Here is a 7,987-nt window from a genome sequence, read left to right on the forward strand (position 1 = left end):
ATGTGCCCACTAAAGTTTGTACATGTCTTTAGGCCCAATTAGATAATTTGAGCCCATTACGACGAGCAATTATGCACGGGACCAAAACCAATCAAGCAAAGGTACGACATACAGGGAAAAACGTTGCACATCCAACATATATTACAGGAAATTACATCCACTGGGCAATCAAATATTGATGCGAGTGCAAATAAATGAACAGAACCTAACGATCTACAACGTCACAATCTGCAACCTCAGCGCAGATGATGCCTATAAGCATGTGGGCAAGTTCTTGCTGCTTTGCTACACTGTCTTTGAAAATATTGATCAGTTGTTGTTGCGCATGAATGTGCAGCTCTGATTCCTCCACCATTTCCATCGTTGCTTCAGCCATTAATTGGTTCACAAACATACATTTTTTCCGTTGCATTCAAGACAGAGGAAGCTAAACAGATTCAGACGGCGATTTTGGCAGGCTTGTATTATTGACAGTAGAGAGTGTCTCGATCACTGCATCATAACATAAATTAGGAGGGGAACCGAACAGATTAATCATGAGTTATTGCCATATTACCTAGCCTAGATTTATTGGAAAGAAACAATGGGGTTGCCTTGCTGTTTTCAGAGTTTGTCTTCTTATCTTCAGCAGCCTACACCAAATTAGCACACTAGCATTGCTATCATTGGCCAGGTTAGATAATAGGAAAGCAACATTGACACAATGAACGTTTGGGCAACCAGACCACACCAGCCTACACCAAATTAACACAATATGACACATCTATCATCAGCCAGGTAAGGTAATACGAAAGCAACATTGACAAAATGAATAAATGGGCAACCAGAGCGGCACTATAATTCAGTAATGTGCATGATATGAGATAGTACACTCATGCAACTCAGTATGCAAAACTACCAGGCAGTTTTCCTTACAAAAATCGACATTGTCGCCTTTAACATTTTGCTACAACTAAATTTAGATCAGATAAAGTTTGGATTCACACCGATTAACAAAATACATGCTGATGTAAAAATATAGTGATATACAGCAGGTACTTACATCGGCATTGGAGCATAGAGAATTCCTTGAAGATACTTTCCTCGAATATGATCCAGTACAGAAAGTCTTCTATCCTTTAAGCTTATTTTCTAAAAGAGAGATGGGTAAGAAACATGTAGAAAATATGATCAAAATGCTATAAAATTTCATGATGCGAGGATACGCGCACGCTTCTTAGAATGGAGTTGACATATTTTTGCTGGACTAAAGCGGACTAGTTCTTTGGCCATTGGAATCTGCTTATTATCAGTGGGAGTTGGGTTTCTCTGTGCTAGAGCAGTATCTATGAAAACTAGAGTTGGTTTATTATCTCCTGGCGTTTGGACCTTTTGCAAAGACCTGGTTTGTAACCCTTCAGATTCTAACATAGCCGTCTTCCCCTTGCATGCCTCATATAGAAGAATGGTGCTTCAATTATAAAACATGCTACATCAAAGATGGAATAGGTACTGAAGAATAGAAAGGCATGACATATTGACATGTATTCCCTCCGTCTGGAAATAAATGGATGGGTCTAGGCGTATTTCAGTTCTAGATACATTCAGTTTTATCCATTTCTGCGACATGTAATCCAGACGGAGGGAGTATGATGTAAGAGCTAGGGATACGACAGGACATCAGTGTAAAAAACAATACTTGAATGTAAAACTGTATGCTAGTAGAATACATTACATAAAAACACTAAGGCAACATATGCGTGTATGATTGGGAAACTAAGACGGCATTGCAAGAGACCACTAGAACAATACTTCAATGTAAAAAACGAACATGGTACGGTAGAAAGATGAAGTACATACTGATGAATAACAATGGATAAGATATTGAGAAGCATGATGTCCAAACTAAGCAGATGGCATTGCGATAGAGTAGAATGATAGTACTTGAATTTGAAAACATGTTATCATTAATGGAATAGGTACTGAAAAACAGGAAAGCATGCCATATTTACATGCATGATCAGCAGGCGAAGCACAAGGCATTGCAACAGAGTAGATGCACTCCAGGACATTATATGCATGTGTACCCATATCAAGGGCCAAGTTAGAGCAAGGACCTTATGGGGTCAATAGGATTCATCATCTTTTTGCAAGTCTTGTGAAGAACTGCCTTTACATGTTCCATCATATTGGGTATCATTGACGTCAAGTTTGTTGGCTCTTACATTGCTCCGTGAGGTTCTTGTGGATAAATCAGTGTGTGAAATTATATCTGACATGCATGGAAGACAACTAGTAGTTAGATTTATGTAATGAGTGCCTGTAGGAGACGGCATAAATAGTAGGACTGGGGTTAACTAGCAGCAACAGGTCTCAAAAACTAAAGGGGGAACACAGATGAAAGCTACAGAATATGTATCGTTTGTACTCAAGATTAACTAGATGGCACACAAAAGTATTAAGGAACAACATAGGTTATACTAGAAGTGGTATAATACTATAATAACCAGCCCGTGGGATAGCATTGGCTAATGGATGATAACTATGGAACAATGTTACCTAAAGAACAAGTCTCTTAGCTGAACTATGGAACAGCGTTAACTCCTGAACAAGACCCGTAAGAGATCAGCATGAATATACAGTGAAATGTGATAATCTATTTTCAATGCTTAGATGAATAACAAAGCCATAAATGTTGCACACAAGTAAGATGAGGGTACAACCTATCTGGCCGCCATCCATAGGATTGAGCATCATGTGCTGACTTGTCGATGGCCCTGCAGTTGTTGTGGCTGTCCATGTTGGCCACACGCATTCGATGTAGGGAACTGTTGAGTGGGGACTATAGCTCCCTTCTGGTTCATGCTGCCGTGAGTTGGAAGACGGTCTGGCTGAAGATGCAGAAAACGCATAATGTTAAGAACGACACATCTCTCTGATATGAAGAAATACCCTAAGAGATCAACAGCAAGGTACGATAGTGGTCACACGTCTGTTGACTGAAGACTAAATTGGGGTCACCCGATTTTATTTTATTTTGGTACTGTCGATCTATGCCGGATGGCTTGACGGCGGTCTTGTGCCTCCCGGCTGACACTATTCGGAATCTTCCCCGAAGAGCCAGCGACCACTGGCAGAGCAGCCTGCCTCCGCAGTCCATGGCCCCGACCAAAACCCCGCTCCTCTCCCCACCGCACTGCCGTGGTTGCGCCGCCCCCGGGACAATCCACAAAGACTCGTCGTCATCCAGATCCGGCGGCGGTAATACCTTCAACCCACGCAACTCTAAGATAGCCATCTAAGCGCTGCTTCTGCGGCAAACTTGTGCCCCCGCACCCTTATGTTAGACACCAGCCAACCGGCAGCCTAGGAGCTCCGCCGGCTCGAGGGGTGCTGCTTCCCATTGGGAATCGATTGGCCTAGAATAAAAATTCAGACAACTGACGCCTAAATGAAGTGAATTGAGATGAGGAAGCGACCTATCTGGTGGCCTGGTGAAGTAGGCAGCTCCAGCTGCCTTGTCGGTGAGGCCGGCAGGGAAGTAGAGATGCTGTGATGGTCGACGGCTATGGGGAAGCAGTGCCGGGGCTCTGGACGGGTCCAAATTTGGAGCCGCTCCGGCACCGTGAACAACAGCGGGGGTGAATCGGCTCCGGTATGGTTCACGCGGCCGTCGTCGAGGCAGCTCCGGCAGCACGGAGTAAGAGGCACATGGCCCAGTGCACGACGGCAAATGGACATCGTCTCCGGGATTAGAGAGGAGGGTGGCTATGAATTTGGTGCGGTGGGGGTGCCATGGAGGAGGGGCGGAGGTTTTGCGGCTCGGGAGAAGGGAGCTTCTGGGGAGAAGGTGATTTGGCGCCCACGAGGTATGAATGGGGAATTGGGAGGGGGAACCATGTCTTACGAATGCATTTGTCTGAAATGTGGGGGGGAGTTACAGTTCTACCCCTGCCTTTAGGCTTATCGGCTTGGGTCTGTGTACTGAGGGTCGGGGATAGTAGAGTAACTTTGCTTTTCCCAAATAGTGGGCGCGAGCGATTTCGGGCGAGGAGGGCGTGTTTTGAAATATACTGGGGGCGAGCGATTTCGGGCGAGGAGGGCGTGTTTTGAAATATAGTGGGCGTGAGCGATTTTGGGCGAGGAGAGCGTGTTTTGAAATAGTGGGCGCGAGCTATTTCGGGCGAGGAGAGGGTGTTTTGCCGACCATGGTTTATGAATTATTCGGCACATGTCATTTTGGCCGAGGAGAAGGCGCACTTGGATGAAGTTACGAACATACCCTCGATGTACAACGGGCCAATTGATGTGTGTCCCACATAGGCCGGTAATTTCGCGTCTCCCATTTATTTACTTGGGCGAATTCCACCGAGCAGAGGGTGTTTAACGGTTCTTTCAAATTTTGGGAGAACGAACATCCACGTCTACCTTACCAAGTCGATTCGAATCAAATTTTAAAATATTAGATTGCCACTTCTTTTTTAGATGGAAAGATGATGCTCGGGAGTAATGTGTTTTTACATGCTCGTTGCTAGCGATTTACTATATGACAAATAGTTGACCCACTCAAAAACGGGAATCAAACCCAAAATGAAATATCTCGATTCAATGAAATAGCTCGTTCACCAGGTCAAAATAATGAACTAAATCCAAAATTAAACACCTCAATCGAGTAGCATGTTGTACAGTATTATAGTACTCCATGAACATGTTGAGAGTCAAATTAATGAACTTGTTTGATATACGCATATCTCCATTCAAGTGTGGATAGCAGACAACATGTTCTCCAATTTAAATATTTGAATGCAAGTTTATATCGAAACATGGTTTATATCAGTACTCTTTGATGCATAAAACGCGACCTCCCCCTCTCCCGGACTCCTGCTCTCTCTCTCTCTCTCTCTCTCTCTCTCCGACAATCTTGTCGCACGCATCCAACACACAAACCTTGTTGGTCCCTCTCCGTCTCTCTCTCTGTGTGTGTGTGTGGGGGGGGTCTTTCTAGTTCGCATGCATATATACTCCATCTATAGGTCTCTCTCGCACACTATGTATGATTCTCTAGTCCAAGCTAAATATCTTGGGTGCACTCATCGTACGCACACAAATTCCTTGGCTCATTGCCCGTAACTCTCTCACGCACCACCCTGTCGTCTTGGAGCCCTTCCCTCTCTCTCTCAAACTCACCATCTACCCGGGTCACACATACACATGCATATCTCACTCGCACTCGATAGACCCATCTAAAACTTTATCTCTCTCCATCTCACACACACACACACACAATCTCATGCCTAGCCAAGTATGATGGTCTCTCACTCAAATGTAGGCACACGCAGCCCCCCTATATGTATATGACTAGCTAATCTTAGTCTCCATCACAAACATGTGCATGGTCTATCTCGATTTCTCTCGGGGCATCTTTCTATCTCGCACGCACCTCCCTCGATCTCCCACCCATATAAATCCCCTCATGATCTCGAGGGGATCTCTCTATCACAAGCACACCCTCTCTCCCTCCCCATGCGTCCATGTTCTCCATGTGTCCCTCTCGACCTTTGTTCCTTGTTGGCCAGACCTCTATTGGACATGTGCTATAGGGGTGTCTCTCTCCATTGCAAATAATCACGCACTAGCTATCTTTGTGTATCTCCTCACCTCGCTTTTCTATCTCGGAGATGCACGCATAATATGTTTGCATAAGAAACGAAAAAAACACACTCTCTCTAATTTATTGTTTGTTGTCCCTTTCTATTTCACACACATACTCTTTTTGCACACTCACTCATTCTCCTTCACACGCACTTGATCTCTCTCGACTTAGGCACTCTCTTTGGTCCATAGCATATAGATTTATTGAAAAGTCAAACATCACAAAGTTTGACCATGTACGTGGAGAAAAACATTTACATCTAGAACGGCAAACATATACCATTAGATTCATCATGAGATGTAGTTTCATATGATGTATCTTTGGTATTGTATATAAAAATAACATTTGCGTAAACCTGACCAATGTTTCCAAAGTTCGACTTCTAATTTTTTTACATGCACTGCATTATCGAGCTGATGGAATATCTCTTTCCCCCTCTCACCTATCTGACGCACCACTTAGCCTTATCGGGGCTCCTCTATCTGTGTCAAACTTTATATCTCCCTGGTTCACACATACACATGTCTCGCTCACGCTACATATAGACCCATCCAACACTCTCCGCCCTTGCCCTGCAGTCTTCATGGTCAAAAAAACACTCTCCGCCCTTGTTCTCTCTCTATGTGACACGTGCCCCCCTAAGTACCATAATACCTCACTCCATCATAGGCGCACGCACTCCCCCCTAAGTATGATTATCTCTCACTAGCCATCAGGAACACACATATTGTCTCCTTCCATCCATACGTCTATCTCGATATCTCTCGGGGTATCTTCTATCATGCACACACCTTGTCACTCGATATCCCACTCATGTAGTCCCATCACGATCTCCAGGGGATCTCTCTATCAGAAACATACACTCTCTCCTCCCCAAGTCTGCATTTTCTCCCTACGTCTTTCTCGACCTCTCTCCCTTGCTTGTCAGACCCCTGTTGGCCACGTGCAAGGGGTCTTTCTCTCTCGGTTGCAAACAATCACACACTATCTCCTCACCTTGCTTCCGTTGTCGAAGTAGCATGTGTGATATGTTTGCATAAGACACACACACCTTTTCTCTACTTTTATCGTGTGTTGTCCATGTCTCTTTCACACACGCACACACACTTTTTTCACTCACTCTTTCTATTTCACACACACACTCTCTCTCTCACACACACACACTCTCTCTCTCTCTAGTTAGGGACTCTCTCACATCCATAAGCATATGGATATTTTGAAAAGTCAAACCTCTGAAAAGTTTGACCAGGTATATGTGGAGAAAAACATTTACATCTGGAACGATCATTAGATTCATCACAACATGTACTTACTTCATACTATCATTTATCTTTGGTGTTGTAGATATAAGTAATTTACTTATAAACTTGGTCAAAGTTTCAAAAGTTTGACTTTAAAAAAAATGTTGGCACTACATTATCGAACAGAGGGAGTAGCTCTTTCTCTCTCTGCTATCTTTCACGGGCCTCCCCTCTCGCTAGAACTCTCTATACTGATGGATTATACGCTCACCGTATGAGCATATAGCTTTGTATGTTGTTTAGTTGACCGGTCAACCAGTCCACATGCTGCCTTGTCAGCTCGTGTTCTCTATCTTCGTGTGCTGGCCCATGTGGCAGTAGGTGAAAATAAGTAAACAGGAGGCCCATCTGACACGCGGTGAAGTAAACAAAATTGAAACCACTCGGGGTAGCACCCTCACACTAGTAAATTGAGGGCCTATTGAGGACACACTTCTTCCGCGTGAAGGAAGCACTCGCGCACAATTCACCACTGTGTGGCGGCATGCACAGAAGGACGCACTCGCGCACACCCAGCAGGCCAACACACAACACAGAGTAGCACACGTGTACACTGGCGTCGCCGCCGGTTGAGATGGACGGCGAGGCAGCCAACAAGCGGAGGCGGCTCGAGCCAAAACCGTATCCGGCGAGCCTGGACTTCATTAGCAGCCTCCCCGACGACATGCTGCTCGTCATCATCGGCCTCCTCCCCACCAAATCTGCCGTGTGGACCGCCCTGCTCTTCCGGTGGTGGCGCCCCCTCTGGCGCTACATCCCCCTCAACCTCACCGTCGACAGCTCCCTCTGTGACGGGGATTGCAAACGCATGGCCGCAGTCTCCAAGATCCTTTCATCACACCCTGGGCCAGCCAGACGCCTTGACATCCGCATGTTCAGTACCAACTGCAAGGTCCAAGCCAAGTTCGACGAGTGGTTCTTATCCCCCGCCCTAGATCAGCTCGAGGAGCTCAGCTTCGAAGCTGGACGATGTCGCTCTCTACCGCCATCCATGCTCCGCCTCACGCCAACGCGCAGCGCCGCGCCGGCTTCAGCTCCTGCTATCTTCCCTAGA

This window comes from Triticum aestivum, chromosome 1A, assembly GCF_018294505.1.
Source record: "Triticum aestivum cultivar Chinese Spring chromosome 1A, IWGSC CS RefSeq v2.1, whole genome shotgun sequence".
Classification (NCBI taxonomy): Eukaryota; Viridiplantae; Streptophyta; class Magnoliopsida; order Poales; family Poaceae; genus Triticum; species Triticum aestivum.